Source organism: Ambystoma mexicanum, chromosome 5q (genome assembly GCF_040938575.1).
Source record: "Ambystoma mexicanum isolate Mex_15411 chromosome 5q, UKY_AmexF1_1, whole genome shotgun sequence".
NCBI lineage: Eukaryota > Metazoa > Chordata > Amphibia > Caudata > Ambystomatidae > Ambystoma > Ambystoma mexicanum.
The window spans coordinates 1,403,399,831-1,403,425,592 of NC_090933.1; the positions used below are offsets into that span (position 1 = coordinate 1,403,399,831).

Sequence of the window (25,762 nt, forward strand, 5' to 3'; positions counted from 1 at the left end):
TCCCTATCCGTGGCATACAATCGCTACCAATTTCATTGTGGATTTGCCTCCATCAGAAGGGTACACCTGTATAATGGTGGTTGTGGACAACTTCACCAAACTGGCCCATTTCATCCCATTCCAGAAAATCCCTACAGCTACTCAAATGGCTTCAGCATTTCTGCACGACATCTACCGGTTGCACGGTCTACCGGAGAAGATCATATCGGATAGAGGAACCCAGTTCCTTTCATCATTTTGGAGACAGGTGTGTGGTCATCTGGGAATACATAGAGCACTAAGCTCAGGCTACCACCCACAGACCAATGGGCTAACCGAAAGGACCAATCAGACTTTGGAGGGGTACCTCCGCTGTTTTGCCAATGCCACACAGTCTAATTGGAAAGATGGGTTAGATCTCGCTGAAGTATCCTACAACAACACCGTTCATGCTTCCATTGGAGTCAGCCCGTTCTTCTGTTCCACTGGTCTACACCCTCGGTTGATGCCTTTTCAACCAGTTCCATCTAGTACTGTTCCTTCTGCTGATGGCCTGGTCTTACACATCCGGGAACAACAAGAACTGGCACGCAAGATCTTGAGTGAAGCCAAGGATCGAATGAAGAGACAGGCAGACAGGAAGAGGAGTGCAGAACCTAATTTCCAGGAGGGTGACAAGGTGTGGTTGTCCTCAAAGAACTTGCCCCTCCGCAACCTGCCCGTCAAACTGGCCCCTCGATATTTGGGACCCTTTGTTATCACCAAACGGTTGTCCTCTGTAGCCTTCCGTCTTCGCCTACCCTCTTCTTGGCGTGTACATCCCGTTTTTCACGTGTCCCTGTTGAAGCCCTATGTGGTCGATGATTACGGCCGCACCTCTCCTCGTCCGGCCTCTGTTCTGGTGCAGGGCGTCCCTGAGTTTGAGGTACACGAGATCTGTGATGCCCGTTACCGTAGAGGGGTGCTCCACTATTTGGTTGACTGGAAGGGGTACCCAGCCTGTGATCGTACATGGGAACCGCGCCAGCACGTGCATGCTCCCCGGCTGATACGTGAGTTCTACGTACGATTCCCCTGGAAACCTGGGGCCCCGGGTCTTCCTGGGAGGGGGCATAGTGTCATGTCACGCGGGAGACTGGGGTCTGCCGCTCCCATTTCCTCCTGGCGAGTCTACCCGCGCGTTCGCGTCTGGGGACTCGCCGGGAGGGGAGCGACAGGTTGCGGGGCCGGCGGCCTTCGGCGCATGCGCGGAGGACCTCTCTCTCGGTTCTGCGCATGCGCCGTGGACTGGGCTCGCCTCCTTGGAGGGGCTTGCCTTCCAAGCCTCGTTGTGGGTTCGCCGGCGCCCGGAAACGGAACGGCTTGCGTTCCAGGCCTCTCGGGCGCCGGCGGCCCATAAAAGGGGCCGCGGGTCGCGTCTCAACGCGGTTCGCTTCGCTCGCCTCGTTGTTCCTGCCTCTCTACTTACCTGTGGCCTGTCCTGGGCCAGCCTGCCTCCAGTCCTTACCTGTGGCCTGTCCTGGGCCAGCCTGCCTCCAGTCCTTACCTGTGGCCTGTCCTGGGCTAGCCTGCCTCCAGCTCTTACCTGGGTCCTGTCCTGGGCCTGCCTGCCTCCAGTCCTTACCTGGGTCCTGCCTTGGGCCAGCCTGCCTCCAGTCCTTACCTGTGGCCTGTCCTGGGCCAGCCTGCCTCCAGCTCTTACCTGGGTCCTGTCCTGGGCCTGCCTGCCTCCAGTCCTTACCTGGGTCCTGCCTTGGGCCAGCCTGCCTCCAGCTCTTACCTGGGTCCTGTCCTGGGCCTGTCTGCCTCCAGTCCTTACCTGGGCCCTGTTCTGAGTCATCTACCATCTATTGTGTATATGGGTCATACCCTATGCTAGCCTACATTCTCCTGTTCCATCCTGGGCACGTGTATACAGTACTTTATTTGGCCAGACAGCAAGCTCCAACTGACCTCACTCTTTCCTGTCTTGCCTGACTCCGAACTTTATCCTGTGTACCATTGGAACCATCAGCACCAGCCAAGCTCCTTTTGCCTACTGCGAATACCTTTTCTGCTACACTGGTCTATCTACCAACTGTCGCTGCACTGAGGTTCTTGGAAGATTCATGGTCTTGACTACTAGCTCCACCTGGACTATGGTTCCATCAATCTGAGCCTACAATCCTCTCGTCACGCATATCTGGAGAGTGCCTTTTGTGACATTGGGAGTTGGTCCATCCTTCACCCAGTTTCTCTTTTGGGTGGTGGAGAGGCTGATTCCTCGTGCCGCTATTTCATCAGTTCCCGGACTTCAGACTGGCGACCTCTGCGAGACCAACCACCAAGACTACAGGTACGCGGTCCTCTCGGGCCAATCAGCTTGACAGTATTTTGGATTCCAAAATTGTCCGAAAGAAACTCTATTACTTAGTGGAATGGAAGGGTTACGGAGTTCTAGATCGGACCTGAGAGCCAGTGTAACACATGCATGCACCTGGCCTGGTGGCCTGATATCATCGAGAACACCCGGAACGCCCAGGCCCAGGAATAGCTCTCCTTGGGGGGGCTTTAGGGGAAGTGCTGTCATGATCCCCGGCAAGCTCAGGCCACAGACTGGTAATGTGAGAAGCATTTGGGTTAAAAGGCTGGCTGCCTGGCTCAGGCACAAGCTGCTGCCAGTGCCTTAGTTACAATTGCCCCATCCAAAATGGCCCCTGAGTGTGGCCCATTCAGCAATATCCAACATGGCCTCCAGAGGGCCACGTTACAAGCTTCCATGGTGGTCTAGTGTTGCTGGGTGGGCCCAGGGATATATAAACCCCACCCTGGGCCACACCCAGCGCTTAGCGTTTTCTCCAGCTGCCAACGTGATGCTTGCCAGCCTTGGATCTGTTTGTCCGGCATCGTGAGTTAAGACGCCGGGAATTCAGACCTGCACGGTGTGATCTGCACGACGTGTTCAAGGTATCTTCTGTTCTGCTCTCTGCACTTCGAGCCAGTCATTAGAGCCCCGGAACGACGCAAGTCAGGATTCATCTCAGCTACCTGCCAGAAGTCGCTTGAGCTCACGGCTTCATCCGATTTCAGCAACACCACTGTTCTTCAGGCGCGCCCGCATCCAGCGTTCCTCTGCTCCTGCAACAAAAGGAAAGAACATAAGCGGATTACAGCAACAACACCCGCCCACCATCTTCGCGCTACTTACCTTACCAGAGAAGCATCCCTCAGCAGCAGTTCCCACGACTGCAAATCCCATAGTACACCTAAAACAGGGGAAGAATCAAGAGGAGAGTGGTAATAGACTGCAAACCAGTAGGTACACGGACATTCTACCCACAGCCTCGTGGGGTGTGCCTACAGCACCAAGTAAGGACTATTCCAAGGTGGATTGCCGTGCCGCAGCAGGCCTGGGCACCCACCAGCACAGTGAGGAAACTGGGCTAAACCACCACAACTTCAGTGATGCAACTGAACATACTTACCGCCATATAGCCAGTTAAGGAACTGGGTAACTGCACCTGTAAACAGACTGGGAGTGACATTTGCCTCACACACCTAGGAGGTGCAACACAAGAGCGTCCAGGACTCCATTATCCGGGCCACTCCTGCCTCCCTCACCACTGGGTGATTTAACCGGCAGTGGGCAGAGCGGACGGAGTGTTTTGGACTGCATCCGGAGGTATACACAGACCGGACCAGAACCCGCTGACAGACCGGACCAGGCACTCCTGCAGGGCCAAAGAGGTAAGCGTTACAAAAGGCTTTAAGTGTTTAACAATGGTGCTTCACAAAGATCGTTCTACTTAATGAGAGACATGCAAACTGTAATGTTAATTCTTTGTTTGGGAAACAAAATTAAGTACACGCAACCACTCCTTCATGATGTTTAAAGACTTTAAATGTTTAACAATGATGTTTCGGTAGCATTCAGCTTCTACGCAAGATAAGGAATCCTTTCCATTCACACGCAAGTGCTATTTTTCATTGTTCCCTCATTAGAAAAATGCATCAAACAACTTCAGCTCGCTTCTGCATCACCGCGAGAGAAGGATAGACTGGATACTGTTGCCAGCAGTGCTCACGCAAGGAATCAGAATGCAGGTTTGACTCACCTGCTTCTGTAATCCTTGTTTTGTGGGTTGCTTGATTTCCATGACTTTGGGCACAACTTCTACTACTTCTGGCTTAACAGGGACACACACCCTTCCTCTACTCATGTGTCTACGGTCCCGCCACTCGACCAAGGAGCCCCTCTTGCTCCTGTCACCTACGACTTGCTCACAGCTCCTCGCTTCGGTCTCCGACACGTTTCCTTTCCGGGAATCAGGCTCACATGGGGAAAGACAGCCCCTCTGCACCTCTTCTGCTGCAGAGCCTCTGCACTTCAGAGTTTGGGGAAACAGGACCCTCTCAGAACAAGCCGGTGAAATCTACTGCATCCACATTCCAGCGTCCCTTTGGTTCTCCCTCTTCTGCTTGGTTTGCCAGCTTCGTGCCTTATTCCATCTGATTCTACTGCTACAGGAAGCACTCCAGTCACAGTTTCAGCTCCTTCTTCCTCTTGCCTGCACCTGAGGTGGCCTATTATGCCTCCCAGGTTACTTCAGTTGTGGGCTGTTAGGCCTAATTGCCTGACTGTTACTGCAACATGCCTCTTCAGCCCTCTTCCTCGTCCCAGGACTAATGTGATTATGGGACATGTAGTCCCCAACAAAAAAAAGTCAGTTCTTTTAGGTGTTTGTTTCACTTTAAGTGTAGAATTACTTCCCTTAAGGTTATTTAAAATTAAACCTTTAGAATGTGTCGGTACATAGAAATATAATTTATTTAAGGCAACATTTCTAGATTCCTGTACATTATACCTTTGGGAGTAAGGAAGGTGTTTATCCTGAATAACATTAAGAATCTTTCCATTGGTAAGGCTTTCTCATATTTGATATTACTTGTGTCCAGAACCCCCTATTTTATATCTGGGTCAGGGAAACCACAATGACAATAAGCCTACCTGTTTTGGAAACCTGTAAACATTTTCCTGATCACACGACAAATACTGTATCTCATCCCAAGGGATCCCCTCACCACCATGGGCCGTGTCTCCTCCCAGGTGATCCTTGCGCAGTATATCACCCCCCTCCCGGTCTGGATCAGGATGCGTCTGCCTTTCCCTGGCCAACTGGGGGGAGACTTTAGGCAGGGTTTCAGTGAGGGATCCATAGGATTCTTCCCAAATGGCATTTGTTGAGAAAACTTTACAACGTGGTCCGCCTCACATTTCTGACCCCTCAAAGCACTGACATGAGAACACCCAAATCAGATCTGTGGTAATAAACACCTTCTCTCATATGAAGATGAAGCTACAAAAAAGCTTAAGACTTCCATACTCAAGACATGGTCATCACATAGATGCCAGGTTTCCCAGTTCCATGTGGAATCTTTGAGCCAGTCCTGGTTTTTGTTGGCACTGCATGCTGGGACTTGTAGGCACACCCCTGCAATGGGAAAAACCAAACTACAAGTCCCAGCCTGCAATTGGAAGCTTAAAGCAGGACTGACTCAAGGTGTCACACATGAAACTTGTCAGGGAGGCCCTCCCTGGAGGGAAAAGCTCTAACGGCCACAGCCAGAGCTGCAGGATGGTCAGGGTGCAGCCCCCTCCCTCGCACATTGGTCAACTGTCTGTCTGCCCAGCGGCGGCCCCGGGGTGCCCCAGCGGGGTCCTGGTCCCTCCCTGGAGGAGAAAGCTCTATCGATCTCCGGCCAGAGCTCCATGGCGGCTGGGGGTGCTGCCCTCTCCCACGGGCGCCAGACTTGCATATGGGTTGACCGTCCCCGTGCCCAGCTGAAGTCCCTAGGGGCTTGCCGTTCCTTTGCCAAGCCACCACCCTACGAGTTACTGCAAAAGCATCCTGTTCAATCAGTTCCAAAGCGGATGTCGCAATTGTACATCTTTGGATGAATTTTACACACAATTCAAAATTATGACACAACAGCTGGCTAAAAGAGGTTACTCAAAGAAACAGTTAAAGTGCTCTATGAAAGGAGCACGCTTTTATGATCAATAATATTTGCTCAAACAAAGGGCTACACCAGATTTTGAGAGGTTGGTTTGTGTCACCACTTATAGCCCATTAAGTAACATGATTCGCAATGTGGTGAATAAACATTGGCACATATTGCAATTGGTCAACCCTGAGTTTCCCAAACCTCTCTTTGCATTTAAAAGAGGGGTCAATTTGCGACGGTCCCTTGTATGAGCATTAAGAAAGGATGATGACTCTAATGTCGATATTCGCTCTCAACTGGGATTGCCACCTCTATGTTGGTATTTTCCTTGTGGTAACTGCACATTATGCCAGTTTGCTATCAAAGTTACTGAGTTTACACATGTCAACAAGGTTTGGGTGCTCAAAGGTTACACCAATTGTAAAACGGAAAATGTGATATATGTCGTAGTATGTCCATGTGAATTGTATTATGTTTGAAAAACCATGATACCTGCCGATAGAAGAATTAATGAGCGTTGCTCACGCATTCGCACACAGACTATAGGCCCTCATTACGAGTATGGCTTTCCGGAAACAGGGGTGGTGGTAGCAACGTACCGGCACCCTTTCTGGACCGAAAGGTAGCACCATCGGGTTACTGCCAACCTTGTAATGAGGCCTATGAATGCAACTTTGGTGTCTCACCTTTTGGAAGCAATGCTCAAGGAGAATGATTTGAGATGGTTTGTGATTGAGATGGTCGAGATGAGCTCCAGGGGTGGCTCTATTGAACAAAGGTTGTCTGGAAGGGAACAGTTCTGGATATATCATCTTCAATCATATGTGGTGGGCCCAAATGAATCACTTGAATGGAATGGTTTACACAGTTGCCGAATTCTATTTTACATGGCACATTGAAATGATGCCTTTTCTATTCATTGCTTTGGTTGTTCCTGAGTTAAACAGCAGGTCAATGGATAGTTTTCTGGTTTCGCTCTTTATCATTATCGCTGCATTTATTTTCTGGGAGTAGCCATGCATTAAGCATCAAGGAGCTTTTAATAATACATTCATTCCTGCTGGCATCATTTCATATTATTTTGGATTGTTGCTCTTACATATGTGTATTTATAACTTGACAAACCTTTTTAGGACTGTACGTTACTAGTGTTGTAAGTAAATTACTTCCCATACATCATTCAGCATTTTACTAATGGCCGCGATTCACCACGACATACTCGAACTGTTTAACTACAAGAGTAAGCAGGTTTCCTATTGGTTGAATCTAACTGGGACATCATTGCGTGTCACGTGTCTATGCTCATTTCTGTTTGCATGTATATGAGCAGCGTCCCGATCACGTTTCCGGCTTATGAGGATCGACGGTTTTCTTTCCCCTTCAAGTACCAGAAACAGCATTTGTGGTACGTGCATACACTGTATTCTTTTGACAAAGTACTGTCAATTCTTTTTAGCAGGATGCTCAGCTTTGGCAATGTTGACAGTAGTTGGATTGTGATTAATTTCCTTACTACAGTATTTAAAGACCAGATCATTGTTCAATCGGCTCTACAACAAGTTTGGAAACTGATGATGAGGGATGGGCTCCCACTATCTATTTAAGGTATTGCTTTTTTCCATAGCCTTGTCAGCATGGTACTAATGACCTGGCTTTGCAGGTCTAATTCTTTTTTTGCATTGTAGTTTTGGATGTGGGGTACATACATATGCCAGGGACCTGCCCCTATTGAAATATACTTGTCTTGGATCATTAAGGTTATCTTCAATGTGGTTTTCACGTGGTCTTGGTGTAGGGTGCACCTGGCATCTCGGTTATTTTATGTGGTGACTTTTTATTAGAGAACTTGGGTAGATTTAGAATTGGTGGCTAACAGAGGTTAGTAGTTCATTCTATGATTATCGTTTGTCTTTGTTGTAGGGATTGTTCTTTGACTACTACATTGACGTTTATGAGTTCCCTTACATCTTCTTATCCAGTCATGGCGGAATTGTTCTTGTATTTTGGCCCTGAGGAAGACTTTTTAGTTGAAACTAGTTATTCATGAATGTAGGACTTTCACTTCACGTGTCCACTTCCTGCTGTAGCTGCATGGTTTTTGGTATACTTGTGGAAATGTTGGCACCAATTGGGATTATAGTTGCCCTTTTTGTGTGTAAATACTGTTATGTAGATGGTATATGATCCTTGTGAGGGGACAAACAACAGAATTGTGATCTTTAATAAACCTTTGTGCACATACACCATTTTAGATGTTTTAGTACTCTGGGCTATGTGATGAACAGTTGAATTCTCTAAATGTTTTCTTTATTTACTTTAAATTGTTATTGATGTGTTTTGCTGTTGCATCACTAAGTCTCATTGTTTAGTAGTATATGCAGTTCCAATGGTAGAGAACTAAACATCTCTACAAGCGTAGGGTTTTCATTCTGCTTGTCTATGCATGTATTCACTTTTTTAATAACCATTGAATATATTTCTATATGATTTTGTGACTAATTGTAGTGAATAGAAGTATGAAAAACAGCTATTTCATTTGTGTGTTGTACACCAGGGTACATTTGGTTTTAAGTCATGTATATTTTGTCACTGGTGTTAGCATTGATATCTTCTCCTAGATGGGTGGCAGTCCATTTAGTAGCAACAAACGTGGTGTACAGGGGTTTGTCTGAATTAAAGTAAAAAAAGAGATTTAATAAGAATATAACAGATAGGATTGTTAGTGAGCCAGTAAGGAGAATTTCCTGCTCTCCTTTCATGTTTCAGGGTACCATGGTGTTTGGTAGATTGACTTTCATGGGACGTCAGGGCGGCCTGCCCTTGGGCCTCCCCGCACTCCAAGCGACCAATTTGGCACACTTGGTCTGTCTAGGAGTGGACTGCTTGGCCGGTCTCGGCTGTTATTTCAACAATTAGCTTCTACCCACCTTGGGCCCGTGTCAAGGCTATGCCCCCTTGTGGAGGGCCCTCTTACATAAGTGTCTCTCCCCTCCAAGCAGACCGAAAGCTGAGCCGCCTGGCAGCTCCCTAGTGGTCAGATCAGAGTGGATGGGTCGGGTGGTGTCAGCCCCAGCTGCAAGACGTGGCTGTGGTGGCCCTGTAAGTCATGCTGTAGCTCCTTATCCACCGAGCACTTTTCTGCAGCAGGTCGAAATGACCATTCCATGTGGTGCGAACCCCACTGTCACCACACCAGTGGTGGCGCATGGAAAAACCCCTCCCACTTTAAGTTGTAGCTGGGCCCAGCCCCACCCTCCCAGCCCTCCATAGCAAAGCAGGCTGGGCCAACGGTGCCCACATGACCGACACATCGCTCGGGTCCCGCAGATGGGCCGTGGGTGTGAAGGTTGGCCCAAGGCGAGCATGCAGCTCCCCGTGTTGCCACACTCCAGCAGGTGCGGCTATCTGGTTAATCCTGCCAGTAGCATCTGCTTGTCTCAAAGATGAAGCCATGCACGTGTAGGTACTGATGGTCGTACAGTGAAACTGCGAATGGCTCAATTAATCAGTCACGGTTCATTTTATTTGTTCTATAACTAATTATATTTCCTTTCTTTACAGACAAAGAAGCACAGATTACGTTGGGCATATTACTGTGGCCATGGCCATTATCCACATTCTTGAGGTCATAGCCTTCACCAACAATTACAGTGAGCATGTTACTGTGGCCATGACCAGTGGCCAGAATCTTAGGAGCATGGCCTTCGCTGACAAAATAAGCTCAAATATATTTTTCATAGCAATTTGTACCGCACTGTTCGCAGACTAATGATCAGGTTCACGGATCCATCATGGTGACCGTTGCAAAGGTTTAGACGTGCCTCACGATTTTGGTCAACCAATCAGCGGGCGTGTACAAAGTCTGCAAACGTTATGCGGCTCCCTGATTGGGTCAGATGCATCCGCGGACACTCATTCATTAAGTCAGTCCGCGGACCAGACGGAGATATCACCCATTTTTATACCTACTATTTGGGCATTTGTATAAGATTTACTGGACAGATTAACACCAAATTTGCAAAAGCACACTTTTGGGACCAGGCCTCCGCTGCTCATGCAAATCTGTCCAGCAGTTCCCTTGTTCCCGTTGTAGACGCAAGCAAAAATGTTTCCCATTCATGTCTATCCAGATTTGAAATGTTTTGGGACCCCCATATAACTTTGCCCCCCTTGACAAAACCACAGGAAACTTTGCAAAATAATTCAGTGGTAGCACTATACTTTTTTTTTGCAAAGTTTTGTGAGGATTCGTCTAGCAGCGCAAAGGTTATAAACCACCCAAGAACTGTTCTTCCTATGGATTGAGCAACTTAACCATAACTACTGGGTCGCTACTGCAAACCTTGTAATATTATATTCCACCTTAGTTTTACCCTATTGATGGTACCGCCTAGTGTATAGTGGTGGCACATACTATTAGTGTACATATTTTTCAAAGCACAGAATGGTCAATTCTGATCTTTATGCATTACACATGCATTACACATTAAAGGTATTGACACGTTTATGGAACTGGGACAAAAGCCCTGCATTTGTGTGGCTATAATTACTGCTACACAAATGAAGTGATGGTGTTAATATTACCAAAACACTATTACAATATGCAATAATACCAGGGGAAGACTAGCAACTCTTGGCCCTCAGGCCAAGTACAATTTTCTGGACCATTGTGCGGTTGACCGAGCCCACTTGCAGCAGCCCCAATTTCCAGAAGAACTAAGTTCAATACCAACCTCTACTCCACCCACACATTCCCAAGTATATGTCATCGACATCATTGCATTACTTTCTTTTTTATGCACCATATCTTTCAGTCATGTTTGTTGCTGTCTCTTATATACCTGGGCCCCAGGGAACCTTCTCCATGTACCAAGTGCAGTAAAATGATTTCAACAGGATATTATAATTTGGTGAACTGGGAACGCTGGGATTTCAGCACAGTTTTCCTCAACTCCCAGTTTACCATTTACCAGCAGGCTAAATCTCCTCCCATTTCATTCCATCCCATCGTGCCTTTAGTTTTAGACCAATTTAAAGAAGTGGAGAAGCAATTCATTGGTAAAGCTGAGTCACAGGGTCTGGCTTAACTCTAAGGGATAAACACATGCTGACATGGCAAAAGATCCATACCTGGCTTCCTGTATCCCCACCCCACTGCACACAGCCCATAGCTGGTACCAGGTCTACCCCCGTTCCTCAACCACAACATAAGAACCCAACTTGGCATCCTGCCTCCCTGCCAGTATGCATTATATAAATGGTTCATATTTCTTTATGGAGTAAAACCATAGATTATAGAAAGATATGTGCATTAAGCAAAAATGCATCACTTTGTCTGAAAAAAGGGGTTGAGCCAATCCCACAATTGGGTGCAGTTACATGAGGTCAGGTACAGACCTCAACAACTGTCACTTAATCTGATGACTTACATTTCCAGATTTGTAACTCTGTTCCACTTACCCTTTTATCCTTACCCATCACCCTTCGGTGTCCTTCCTTTGCACCACAGTCTCGATCCCCTTTCAACCTCCTTGCTTAAAATTCACTTTCGGACTTCAGTTCCCCTTTTGCTCGAACCCTTAACCCTTAACTCAATCCCTTTCCCTTACTGCACACACACCAAATTCCCATGCCCTCATGCCAAGAAGCTGTAGCCGGGGTCTTGGTGGTAATTGTGGCTATGTGGTCTGCACTTGGACAATGCACATCGAGAGAGACCGAGGGGACTGGGCTTTCATTTTGCTCCTACGCTGCATTTCAGTTCATGGAAGTAGAGGGAACAGCAAGGGGAGTCCAATCTGGGGATGGAGCGAGAGTAAGAGTGACCCATCATATTGTTTTGTGTTTTCAGCGAAGGCTGAATATGTTGTTCAGTTTGTGTGTATTTGAGTGTATTTGTGAGTGGGTAAAGTAGAAGTATATGTGATAATGTGATTATGTATCTATGTATGTAAATATGTTGTTGATTTGTATGTATTTCTTTTGTTGGTCACATAGGAGTGTTCTGGGCTAAACAAAATAAATTAAAAATGTAGTGAGTCATTCATAGTTGGGTAGTAACGGTAAAATCAGCGATATTCCACAGATTTTACCATCAACTTCATTCAGGGTTTGATCAGATGCTACCGGCATTAGTCCATACAAATACTGGCGGTCCATGGGAATATTGGCAGCAGTATTTTAGGCATACTTTTTGCTACCTATTTTTACATTTACCTAAAAAAAGGGAGGTAAAAAAAAAAGCAAAATTGACCGCTGTTTTTAAAACTTTTCTTTACTGTACAGATGGGGAAAAGCAGGTGCTTCCCTTCAATACACTGAAAAAAGGTTTTACAAAGGGCATAGTGAGGGGGTGAAATGGTGGGCAACTCTTGTGCACCCCACCACCTTACTCTTGTACTGTATAAAAGGATCCGTACAACCAGCGGGATCTCACACACCCTATTATAACAACAATAGGGCTGAAGCAAGGCTGTCATCTGGCACCGGCAATTTTTAACTTATACGTGTCAGACATAGAAAACGCCTTTGCAGGCATAAGACCAAAACTGTCAGGAGCCTCAGTGAACAGATTGTTGTATAGAGATGACCTAATAATTATGGATCAGACAGAGATCGGTATGCATCGCCAACTGGACGCCTTATCCGCATATGAAAAATGAATGGGCTGCCGATAAAAGCGTCGAAATCTAGAATTCAGACTTTGGGTAGAACAGGTAGAAGAAGATCAAAACACAGAGGGTGGACAATGGGAGGTGAGAAAATCCTGGAGGTAAGTTCAATGACGTACCTCGGTCTAACAATTAATGAAAGCTCAGTGGATTGCCAAAGAACCTTAAGCCTAAGACGCAAAACACACACTTTGGCTGTGCAGGCAAAAATGATTAAGCAACGCTACTGTAAATTTTCGATCATCCCAATGGTAACATTTTATAAGATGAAGGTGCTACCCATTTTGACTTACGGGACGGAAGCCGGCATTTCTCTGTCTTGGAAAGTATGGATCTGGTTGGAAGGTCATTTTTGGAGATATGTTCTCAGTCTTCCAAACTGTACTCCTGGAGCAATAATTAGGAAAGAACTTTGACTAAACTCAATGTACATGATATCTATATGGAAGTCCCTTTCCTTCTATCGAAAGTGTCTCTTGCCACCGATGGATGATGGATTCTCTACTCTTAAACGTGCAATCGTAGAAGGAAAGGAAACAATCCTTAACAATTCGAGTGACATGTGTCAAAGCCAGATGACATAGGCATGCACCACAGAAAAAACCTTACTTGAAAATATGGACCAGGTAAAGCGCAAACTATTTGACAGAGACTGGATTGACACCTTAGACCAGCCCGCCAGTATAAGATTTATGGCAAAGGACAGATTGAACCAAGAAGAACAGGTTCGCTGCCCACTAACTTGGTAAAATTTCCATCAGACAAAAGTCGCCATCAGTTCCTAAGACTCCGCCTCAATCTGGTAGCCACAAAATAAATCCTGGAGCCAAGGGAAAAAAAATCACTTTAAGGGATTTTAGCTGCAGGCTGTGTAAAGTCAAAAGAGAGACCTTACCCATCTTGTAATGAAATGCTTGGAAACAAAACACATAAGGATCAACCTCCTGGGAAATTTCTTTCGAAACTATCAAACAGTGAGGGAAAAGGACAAACCTGGGAAGATAGCTCAGCTTCAACGTGTTCGCCTTGGAAGCAAGACGACACGAAGCAACACAGGTTCGATCCCCGGGTCCGCGCTTAGAAACGTCTGGGTATTTAAGCGCGTTATAAATACTCAACTAAGACAAAGAAAACAAGTACGCAACTAAAAAACAAACAATTCCTGTAACAGCGCCTCGATGCATGTGGGCTGTGTGAGCGCTTTAAAAATGCAAATAAATAAATAAATAAAATGGTCACTCATGATGCACGGGACAAGCATTTCACTTACACTTGCAATGCTGGAGTTTGTATCGGCCATCTTTGAGAAACTAGAAGGTCTAACAATGAACTAAGAACTTCCACTGAATACTTTTCCACTGTGTATGTGAATGATACACTGCTTTTCTCGATACACTGCCCGACAATGATACGATTTAAAGTTCTGTTCTTTGTAAAAAAAAAAAAAAAAAAAATCTGTTTTTGTTTCTTTTGTTTCTTCCTTTTTTTTCCCTTCGGTCTTCTTTTTAAAAAATGGCTAAAGGTTTTGTTTTAAAACCATATGCTAATAAAATTTTCTTTTTAAAAAGGATCAGAATGTACTCTTTTGTGCTTATAAAAATGTACAGTAGTACTGTACCACTGAGCCACTACTGTGCATAATACAGTTAAACCTTCATGCTGAAGGCGGAAATTACTGAAAGAATGGTTTAAAAAACACCTTTTGACGTTACAATCAGCTGAGGTGGTACTAATTCCAGAAACACCACTTCCGCCAGTGATAAACTCTAAATGGGATGGACTTTCAAACATACCATCGGCAGAGGCATTTTCTCCAATGGTCTTTCATAAGAAAATCTGCTCAACTTTGAACAACCCCCTTAGTTTGCAGTCTACCAATAATTAATCCCTGAAAGTTAAATCTTTCTGTGCATGTTTTTTAACTTGTGAGGAATTATGGCATTTTTTATTTTATCAATTGATAAAAGGATGTGGGTAATTCCATCTGAGAAAGGGTGATCCGCTATCCAGAATCCCCTTTTCATAACCTCTGTGTCAAAAGCATAACATACGCCCGCTCACTGCTACATCAGTCTGCAGCTCCTGCTCTCCAGTGGCACAGAGGAGGTTCAGGGGTCACAGGCACCCTTTCTGACAGCTGCTGTGACAGCCAGCTCACTGCAGTGCAGATGTTACATTTAAATCTGCACCCACCTCTGTACGAAATCCACAGAATTATGAGAATTGCTTTGCTGGTGGCAATAATAAACATTACATTTAAGCCACACATGAGTTTAGGGAATAGTAGCTAGTATTTCTCATACTTATATTAGCCGCATCTGATTGCTATCATACATGTGTTGACACAGGGAGCGGCCCAGGCCAGCTGTGTACAGCCTGTGTGTATTCCCCCCAGATGCACTGCTTCCCTTCGATTCTTTGTGAGGCTGTGCAACACCTCTCCTCAGCAAGAGAGCCCCTCAGCAGCAACTGGCCTGGGAAACAGAAATAATTAAAGGTCAGGCCCTACACAAAAGGACTAGCCTCATGTTGCATACCAAAGGGTCTTTAATGGTGTAGGTAAGGGGAGTCAGCATGGTTAGTGTAGGCAGAAGAAGCTCAGCATAGTTGGAGGATGGTTCCACCATCTTGTTTCTCCATGTACCTCTCTTTCCTTCCTGCCCCTCCACTTCCTTTAGAACGAAGCACGTTGGGCATGATGGCAGAAGACAAGGATCACTTGTCTCAAAGACAGGTATTGGACCCAGTAAAGCAGATTTGCGTGTATCCAATCATCGGTGGACACTTGCCTATGAAAGAGCGGGTCTCCCACTCCTTCTTTGATTCAACTTTTTACTTCAACACTTCAAGACGAATTTGTTTGGACCCTGTTGGGAGAGCAATCCTTTGCTAAGCCCTCCAGCTGTGAGGTGATGGCAGCTCATGCACGGCAGAGACAAGCCCTGCTCCTTAACCGTTTTCAGGCCACATTGGGGGTGACCTTCTGCTGGAGCAAGACCTGTCTCTCTGCCAGCTACACTGGTACCCAGAACCTCACTGGAGGTGAAGAGCCCCTGCAGGTGTTGTCCTCCCCCATGTTTGGGAGAACAAGGTATATTTTGCCCCTGAACCTCTGGATTGGGATTTACAGCAACTGAAGTACACAAGTAGCTGGTCTCCAGCATTTCAACACCATCCAAAAGTATTCAAACTCACTGTCTCTAGAGCTCTGGTTCTCTTTAGGCTGGGCTACTGCAACAGCCTCTTTCTAAATCTCCCTACCTCTACTCTCCGGCCTCTGCAACTGATCCAAAACAGGACTGCGAGACTTGCCCTTGGCCTCAAGCCCCGAGATCGTATCTCTCCAGGACTGAAATCTCTGCACTGGCTTCCAGTGTCAGCGGGGGTTTAAGTTCAAAACCCTCTGCATTGTCCACAAGGCCTTCTGGGGCCTGGGACCTCAATATCTTCCACTCTTTCTTCCTAAATATCTTCCCTCTCGAGTTCTTCCCTCATCCACCTCCAACTCCCACAGGGTCAGTCGCTTCTCCAAACAGCGAGTTGGTGGTAGATCTCTTTCTTCTGCTGGGGCCTCCCTCTGGAACAGCCTCCCTGCCTCTCTGAAACCTGAGGAGAACCATCTCCGGTTCCGGAAGCACCTCAAGACCTTCCCTATGTTTCTGCTTTCTCTCCTCCTCTCCCCTGCTGATCTCCTGGCTGAAACTGCACTGGTTACCTGGCTACCCTCTGATCTCAGGCCCAGGACCCCTCCCTGCCAGTTGCACACCTGCACTGCCCCCCCTGGCAACCTTGCACTCAGGGACTGTTTCTGTATCCCCTCAGCCCCTACTAGCACTTGACACCTGATGTCTGCACTTACCCATGCACTTGCCACCAGTTGGCCGCACTCTTATTTATTGTCTTTATTTATGTTACTGTTATCCTATGTGCTGCACTGTCCCCTCCCCTTTCTCCCTGCACTTTTCCTCTTCCAACGTCCCCTGCACTTGCGCGATCTCAATGTCACCTGGCCTAGTAGGATTGCTGCCTCTGTCTTCCCTCTGTTTCCCCTCCCTTGCCTCGTCGCGCCTTGAAACACTTGTGTATAGGTGCGTTATAAATGCCATATCATAACATATCATAACCTGTAGTGCTGCCTTTGGCACTTCGTCAAAGTCTTCAGAGAGCTGCTGCTGCATTCTCTAACCAGTCTACTGCTGCACCGCGCAAATGCGTAAATTTTTATAGAACTTTCATTGGAAATATCTTTATTTTGGACTGTTGTACTTTGCTGTTTGGGTTGCTACTGTTTCACATTGACACCCTGTTAAGAATGTAGCCTGCCCTCGGCCCACGTTACAATTAAAGGCCAACAAGGTATATCTCTTGACTATGTCTGTTGCACCTTTATGATTGGGATCACTCTTGTTTAGTAGAAGTGTGGGGGCTGAGTAGGCAGTTTAGCCAGTACTCATCCTTGTACTCCTGCAGAGCAGAAGTCATTTTGTGACTGCACTGTACACACAAGTATCGCAAACAATTCATCAGCCATTCCTAAAAGCATCATGTAGTAGCATCCTTGGTTGCTATTCAAGGTGCAATTAAACTCTTTTCGTAATGAACTCACCAGTGATCAATAAAATGACCAGGGAATAGGGGAAGTATTTTTATAGAAGGAAACTGAGGACGAACTCTAATAAGATATTAACCTTTACTTCCTTGGCACGTAGTAGTCGTGGCAAGCTGCTGAGGATTGTAATGGTGCATGGGCCACAGTGGTGCCAACATTATCATCCGGGGTCCCAGAATCTGTCATTTAAATGCATACATTTCTGCTGGGTGGTAGGAACATGCGCGTGTGGCCTAGACTTTTCTTCCTCTCATTCACTGACCCTGGAGGCACGCATGTGGTGGCCGCTCAGGCACGTCTGCAACATTGCTGAACTCAAGACCATTGTCCTAACCCATCTGCACTGTAGCCGAGCAGGCCTTGAGGCACTTGGCTCCTATGTGGCTGCAGCTCAGGCCCGGGGAGCAACAACCCAGCCAGCGTGGGCGGCAATCGCCCTCTTTCCCCCTATCACAGCGCACACCAGGGTAACACCATACATACAGCGCAAAGGGAATCCAAAATGGGAAATTAATGAGGGCACTGGCACAAAAGAACCTTTGAAATCACATAGGAGAGCTTTCACGAAAACGGAAATCCCTCACACTGAGATTGGGATGTAGTGACCTGCAAAAAAGGACTTTTCTTATCGCCTTGAAACACTAGTGTATAGGCGCGTTATAAATGCCATATCATATCATATCATATCATATCATAAAAAAATGAAATGACCAAATAGAGAGTTAAGTAAAAGCGAAAGTGACTCTTGCTTTAAAAGAAAGCTCTTCCGCATTCACATGTACAATAATGAAAAGCAGCAATTATTTCTGCCTTCGACTTCAAGTGGTAGAAGGAACAAACGGGCCTGTACGTGATAACGTTCACAAGGAACAATGGGCAGTAACAGGTGCACCAGGAAGAAGCACCGAAAACCAAGGCAAAAATAGATATCTATGGTAACAACGTCAAGCAAGAATGTCGGTAGCACGGAGCTCAACTGGAAATGACGGACAAGACAAAGGTAGGCGTCGCTGTGTAATCTTTAACTAAAAATGATATATGCATGGGGGCATCCTCTCCTGGCCTTGAACTAAGGCTTTCCTTGATGACAATCGGCGCGCTTTCACAGTGTGTTATTACTGGAAATAATACACGACACCTTGTGTTGTGGATATGACAACCAAGCAACCAAGAGCAGCTTCGATCCTGCGCGAGGAATATAAAAACAGGCCAGTCCACCCCCAGCAGTCACTCAGCAGAGAAGGAAGTCCTTGCCTCATATCGGAGCTCAATAGCTGCGCGCATCCTTGAATGCTTGAGGTGAGTTGGCCATAGGAAAACAACCGCAATTCTTAATCTTGGCATCAAGCCAAATGTATGATAGTCTTCAGTGGATCTGATTCAAAACACGTTATTCAGTGGGAAAATCGCTTTGAAATATGTGTTTTGAATCAGGCCCAGTGCCTAAATTCAGGAGCCCGTTTTCATAAACTGTTTTTGCGCCCTCCAAATTTTACCAGGGGCTGGATAATTTGGCACTGGTGCAAGGACCTTGAGCACCGGCATTTGCACCGACCAATCATCTCTAAATTTACTTTTGACCAACTGAACACAGTAAACATGAAATTTTGCAAAGGATAGTCCATTCAAATGTCACTGCCGAATTGCCTTGCACCAGGCAATTTATATAATCTGACTATTGTCTCATTGTTAACCCGCTAAGTGCTGAGCTATTATGCAGTGCTATGCAAAGAATAGGCGAACGTACTCACCCTTAGTAACAAATAGGTCTTATGTAAATGTATTTTGAATGCGAGTTTTTGATTATTCAATGTTTGCTGTTGAAGAAAATTGATTAAACTCATTTATGAACTGAACAGGCCGAATGGGCCTTTGTTACATAAACTATGCATTAGTGCAGTGGAATTGTATGTAGGCGTTTTGGGGGGAAAAACAGTGATGCAATATATTTTTGCTTTGTGTGGCAGTGTTTGCCCTGATGGAAAGGCCAGTGTAAAGTACCACAGCACCAGGGCACAATCTATATAATATATATCATTGTCTTTTTTTGGTCACAGTGCATTGAGTTCCATAAAATATTTGAATTAATAAATGCATTTTAACGTTGCATAAAGAGGAGTTAAAAATCCGAGCATTGAGGCGCTGAAGAAGTAAGGACTCTGCTTTCCTGCTTGCTACATGTCTGACAGAGGGTTTAGTCTATCAAAGTATCAAAAGAAAGCATCATAAACAAATCACAGAACCCACAAAACACACTCCCGCAAACCAGACGATCCAGTTTATAGAGATCTTGTGCATGAGCAAAACACGCTCCATTACTAATTTCCAAATTAATCGTTTTTCCCAATATGGACCTTGGGTTCAAGGCCCAAGCAAGAACCATCTTGGATACGTAAGGTGGAAAGCACCAGTGTAGCCCCGCCCCAGACTCATTCAAGACTCATATCGGGCCACTTACTGTGTAACCACTCGTTTTCAAGTAGGTGAACACAATCTGGACTTCAGCCCTGAAAATGGATACTTATTTTCACGAAGCACGATTACTGCATAATTTGCCAGGATACTTTCTGTTGTTGATCCAGAATTTTTACCTGCCACGCTATTTTTATGGGCAAAGCGGGTGTCGACCTGTTGATCAAGGTCCCCAACAAACAATACTCATGGGTGCGATACTAAAACATACATTCCATCATAGCTCTCAACTCACCCGCTTTTGGCGGGTGTCACCCGCCTTGCAAAGGGCTGACTCACCCGCCAAGTCTCCTGCACGCCCATTCATTTCAATGGGCGTCTCACCCGCCAGAAACAAAATCGGGTGATTTCACCCGCCTTTGCGAGACAAATGGTTGAGAGCTATGTTCCATTCAACGTCATTATAATAATAATAATAATAATAACAATAATAATAATAAGGTAATATCTTTTGTATTTTAGCCAACTATTTGGTAATAATGCCTTTTCAAAATATTTCTCTGGCCTTTTATGTTCCACTCATTTCCGTGGAGGAGATATAGCCCCGGATCCTTCCATTGTAACCCTGGATGACCTACAACCAAAAGCTTGCCCCGAACATGCCTGGAATAGTGAATCGATTCTGCTTCAGTTATAAACAAGGCACGGGTAGATTCGAGGCAGCAACGTTCGTGATTAGATCCCATTTAAATGAAATGGGAATCAAAAACACACGAACATTGCTGCCTCCTGGCCTGCATCTACTCGGGCTGCTGCTGACCGTGTCTACGCATGCGCATTGAAGGGGGGGGCGCCGCCCAGGCCTCAAACGCACGTGACTTGAGTGTCTGGCATGCGCAGTAGCAGGTGTGAGAGACGCCCTTGCCTGCAGACTATGTTCTTTGCGTGCAGCGTGCTCGGAGCCACCCGCATTGTTACAGTAGGAGGTACTAGGTGGCATCCTTCCCTTCTTGCGACTTGCCAAATCATTGGATGCATGCATAGTAGGGAAATGGGCGCCCCTGCGACTGCAGCAGGATGGGCCTGCTTCATGTGCGCTTTCATAGCTCTCAACCATTTGTGTTGCAAAGGCGGGTGAAATCACCCGATTTTGTTTTTGGCGGGTGAGACGCCCATTGGAATGAATGGGCGTGCAGGAGGTTTGGCGGGTGAGTCAGCCCTTTACAAGGCGGGTGAGTTGAGAGCTATGGCTTTAGGCCTTAGGCACATGAAGGATCTTTTCTCACTACAAGTATGTGCGATTAATATAGTTTTAAATTATCATGAATACTGTCAGTCAGTAAATCCCTGGGCAACGTGACTGGCCCAGAGGAGCTCCCTGACTGGAAACCACCCAAAGCTTTGTCCTCTGGTGACCAGGTGCTTTTAGACGCCCCCTTCTGACCACCGGTATCTCAGCTAGGACCTCGTGTGCTTGCATCACATTTTTACATTTCTATGTGAAGGTTATGTATTATTATTTTTCCATCAAGACCTGTACATGATAATGTGCATGCAATTGGGATAAAGGTATTGGAGAAAAAGCTGCACACCACTGGAAGCCGTTTCTGGGAAGGATGGGCTTGCTGAATGTTCCCGATTTCACCTTGGTTTGAGGGCTGCCACTAACCGGTAAACTACACGTATTTACCTAACACAGCTACTCTCAATCCACTGAGGATTGCTTGAGTGATTGGTTCGTGTTTTCATAGATTTGCTCATGGCATCATTGGTACTTTCATGGTGTTCATGGGCAGTCCTGCAGAAAAGAGATGAGAGCAACAAGCAGAAGAGAACTGAAAGTGATGTGCAAACCAGTACACTACAGTGAAGGGAGACAGCATTCCTGGAACAGACTGGCTTTACATGTTTGCTGTGAAACCAAGTGCTTCCTGGAGGAAAGGACCATGACGCACCACATCCCACAGGGAAATAAGCCGTCAGCTGAGTCTAAACCAGAATTTGATCAACTCATATCACATCGGACTTCTCTAAAAATGATGTAAAAAAGAAATGTGTTCTGTGTTGCACCATCAATTTTCCAAAGAAAGTGATGAGGATGAGGATGGGCTTGCGATCTTGGACTGTTTTTGCACAGCACCTGTACTTTGTACTGGTCCTGCACCACACCAATGCTGGAAGAAGGAGGTTTTGTACGGGAACTTGATAGGTTTCAAACAATACAAAAAGACGCGATGAAGCTGTGTTGGTTCTCCCGGGGCTGGCTGGACATTGAGTGGGAGGTGTGCTTCCTTCGATGATGCCACTGAATTTGGTACCTTGCCCTCAGTGCTTCGCATTGCGGCTTTCAACAGTGCTGGCACCATGGGCACGACTTGGTGTGATCCCATTCCTCCTTGCCACTGTGCATTTTCCCTGCAGTAGATCCTATGTAGGCCAGGGACTCGTCATGTAAGAACTGCGGCTTTATCATAAATAAATATTAATTAATTAATTTGACACCGGTAGTATAGCTCAGTGGCAAAATGCTTGTCTTGGAAGCCAGTCGATTCAGAACAATACAGGTTTGAATTTCGGGTCCGAGCTTAGAAACCCTTTCGGTAGTGCGTTATAAATAACCAATTATAATGATAAATTAATTGGTTATTGTCCCAACATAGAAGTAATCTGGGTGCACGAGCGTACGGAAGGTAAGGGTGCTTTTTCTTCATCAGAGAAAGGCTGGTTGGCATTTTGCAGTCTTAAGCCCCAGCCGTGGAAATAGGAGTGTTGTTACCTGTTTTGCTAGTCACAGGAGACAAATGAGCAAGGGAGACTTTTCAAAAGGAATTCTGCAGAAGGCTACACAAATCTGGAAGAAACCACAATCCACTGTGGCTATGTGGCGGGGTATCCCAAAGAGCTCTCTAAATCCAAAAGTAAAGTTCAAATAATTATTGATGAAAAATAAACGTATCAAGAATGGGGAGGAGTTCAGTGTTTATATCACTTTGGGACCTCCCGTTGGTCTTGCTTTTGCTCTGATTTTGCTAATCAACCAGACTGTAACTTTTTTCCTGGTTCTTGAGAATTAGGGATTTGACTCTTTCCCTGTGTTAGACCCATTTGCTCTCTCTCACTTGAACTTTACAAAAAAGTTAATATTTTCAAGTAAAACAAAATTACCAATAAATAACACAGGTCCCTTGTGCGAACCATACCGGCACTAACACACATTTAGCGAGAGCAAACATTGAAACATTGCAGTACAGGGATACCATTACACAGCACTAATGTTTGTATAACTTCAACAGAACTCCTGGGAATGTGCAAAGTTAACATATCACACTAGAGTCAGTGTCTAGCAGGAAGACCTTTTAGATCTATTGACTGGAGGGCACCTGTACAGAACCCCACAGCTCCACGCAGCCTTACTATCCCCTGTGCAGCAACCACCCGAGTCTTTATCAGCTCATGCCCCCGTCCTCATCTATATTTGAGCCTGAGGCACCTGCACAACCGTCCATATATTTTCTATAGTCTGCCCCTAAATCCATGGTCACCAGCTTGGGGTGTGCAATCAAGGGAAAACATCCTCTCTGTCATCACATGTCACCAAATCCCTCACCCAACAAGCGTAGTCAGAGAACCTATGCCCCATCCACTTCATTGCCACGTGCCTCCTGGCCAGTACCAGAGCCAGACCGACAAGCACGAGGCTTGTTGATATGTTAGCATTTAAATCAGCTACAATCTTTTCAGGACATCTGAAGGACTGTGCAGGCACAAAGAAGACAATAGAAAGTGACGAGCACAGGGCAGCAACAGTTTATGCACCTAGTGTCTTAAGAGCGAAAGAAAGTACCAACTAAGTGTGGTGAGAAGTATGACCTTATCCAAATCCTATAGCGTATGACGCAGACATGGCTGTTCAGGAATGGCTTTCTAGTCAACTCACAAGTCTTCGGAAGGGATGTTTTACAACAGCTTGAGCTGCTATGCCCCTTTCTGCCTGATTTACAGATCTTTTGCACCTGCTTTAACAGAATAGCAGCCTGAATGATCATGGTTTGGAAGGTTTCCCAGAGCAATGCCAGTGGTTATGGTTTATTCAAAACCTTCCATCCGGCACTCTCACTCTTTAGTGTTACTTAAAGATTGCACTAGTGCTAGAAAAGAAGGCAGTCCATTAACCAAAGTTATTTTTTGTTTTTATTTGTTTTATTGGTTAAACTTGAACCCCTTATTAACCTTTAACAAATAATCCTGTAGTCTCACAGATCCCCATATGTGGAATAGTCTCATAGTTTGTTAATGTCAGTAGCGAGGTTTTGACATTCATCGTCAATCTTTATTTTCTTGAAGATCCATTCCACTAATTTCAACACGTCCAATGTCTGTCCAATTTTTTGAACCGTCATTAATCGTTCCCACCATTCCTCCTCTGCGATGTAATCAATTTTCGTCAGTGATTTCCTCAGAAACCTACTTCTTTCCATCTGAAGTTCCGGACAGGAAGGAGCTAGATGCCTTGTACATTCTAATATTTCTGTATTTTTGCAGAAGCGGCATTGGGCAGCCTGTTAAGTTATCTGCTTCCTCAAATATTGAACTTCCCACGATGGTAATAAGTTCAGTCTACACCGCATCAAAAGATCACAGTAAAAAGGCAAAGGAAATCTCTTCATATACGCTGGGAGATAGATCACTGCTTTTTTCCCCCCAAATAATATTCAGGCAGTATCTATTTCCTGCCTTTAACGTATCAGTTTCAAGCCAGTCTCTTTCCTTTGGGCGTCTTTTTGCTTTGTCGGGATTGGCTTTTAGGGTATCCATTTCGATGTCGTTGTGGGATAATATATCTATACATTTTTCTTTCCAAGCTTTTAAAAAATGTTCTTTGTTGACATTTGGCATAGGTTTTAAGATTTCAAAAGGTGCTACCTATCTCTGAATTATACATTTCTGGTATAGGGAGAGTGATTTCCAAAGGGCTACGGAGGTCATAGATTGGAGTCTTAGTTTGTGTCTAATCGTAGCAATTTGCAGGCAGGACGGGAGTCTGAGGATCTTCCGCCAGAAGTAGGCCTCTAATTTCCCCCAGGCTTCCTATGTCATATTTAATAAAGCCTCCGCCCCATATGTCAATACTGGTATCACCTTTTGTTTGAAAAAGGTAATTATTTGGAATCATAGAATATGTTCCATATCTTCGATGCAATGCTTTACCTTGATTAGTTAGTTTTATAAGTCTTTCCTTTATGAAATCATGTTGGGCTTGTTCATTGATGTTTTTGTTTATCATCACACCTAAGTAGATTATGGTATTTACCCCTTTTAGGGCTTGATTTTCGAGTGACCGCGTATAGGAGATTTTTTTCTTAGCACCTCGTGCCGAGTTAATTATTAAAATTCTTGATTTCTCTATGTTTATTTTCATTTTGTTTTTTTCCAGATAGTTCTTAAATTCCGTCATTCTTCTTTGTAGTCCTATTGCCGTTTGGTCAATAAAAACGACATCGTCCGCATATAGGACCCAAGCCAGATCTACATTTCCCAGTTTTGGCGGAAAGGCCCTTACAGTTTCTTGCGATGTTTGCATGTCCGCCATATATAAAATGAACAGAAATTGAGTTAGGGCACACCCTTGTTTGATGCCTTTAGAAGTCCTGATCTTGTCTGTTGTTTCTCCTCCTTTGGACAGAATTATTTGTATTGTGGTGTCTGAATAAAGTTCTTCTATCGCATCTAATAGATCTTTAGGGCAATTCCAGTTTTTTTATTTTGACCATAAGAGGTCTCTACAGACAGTGTCAAAGGCCTGTTCCAGATCTATAAACCCTAAGTATAGGGTCCCTGTTGTGCCCATGGCTCTCATTTTCAGAATATTTATCAGAAACAGGTTCAAGGAGGTACCAACTCACTTCATAAAGGCCGTTTGACGATTGTCAAGGCTGCCGGCCTTAATGGCCCAATTTTTAAGATGTCTCAGCAAAATTGATGAGAAGATCTTCCCAATTGAGTCCAAAAGAGTTATTGGCCTATAATTCCTTGGTTCATTAACTAAGGTATGCACAAGGGCCACTAATGTCTGCCCCTCTCTTTCATTTCTTCTCTCTGTCGCTCA

General features: G+C 45.4%; 1 protein-coding gene across 1 annotated transcript in view; it reads left to right on the forward strand.

The window, feature by feature from the left end:
• Positions 1 to 25,762, forward strand: part of LOC138498459 (fibrocystin-L-like) — a 1,772,245-nt gene that overhangs the window by 7,254 nt on the left and 1,739,229 nt on the right. The window lies entirely within an intron of this gene.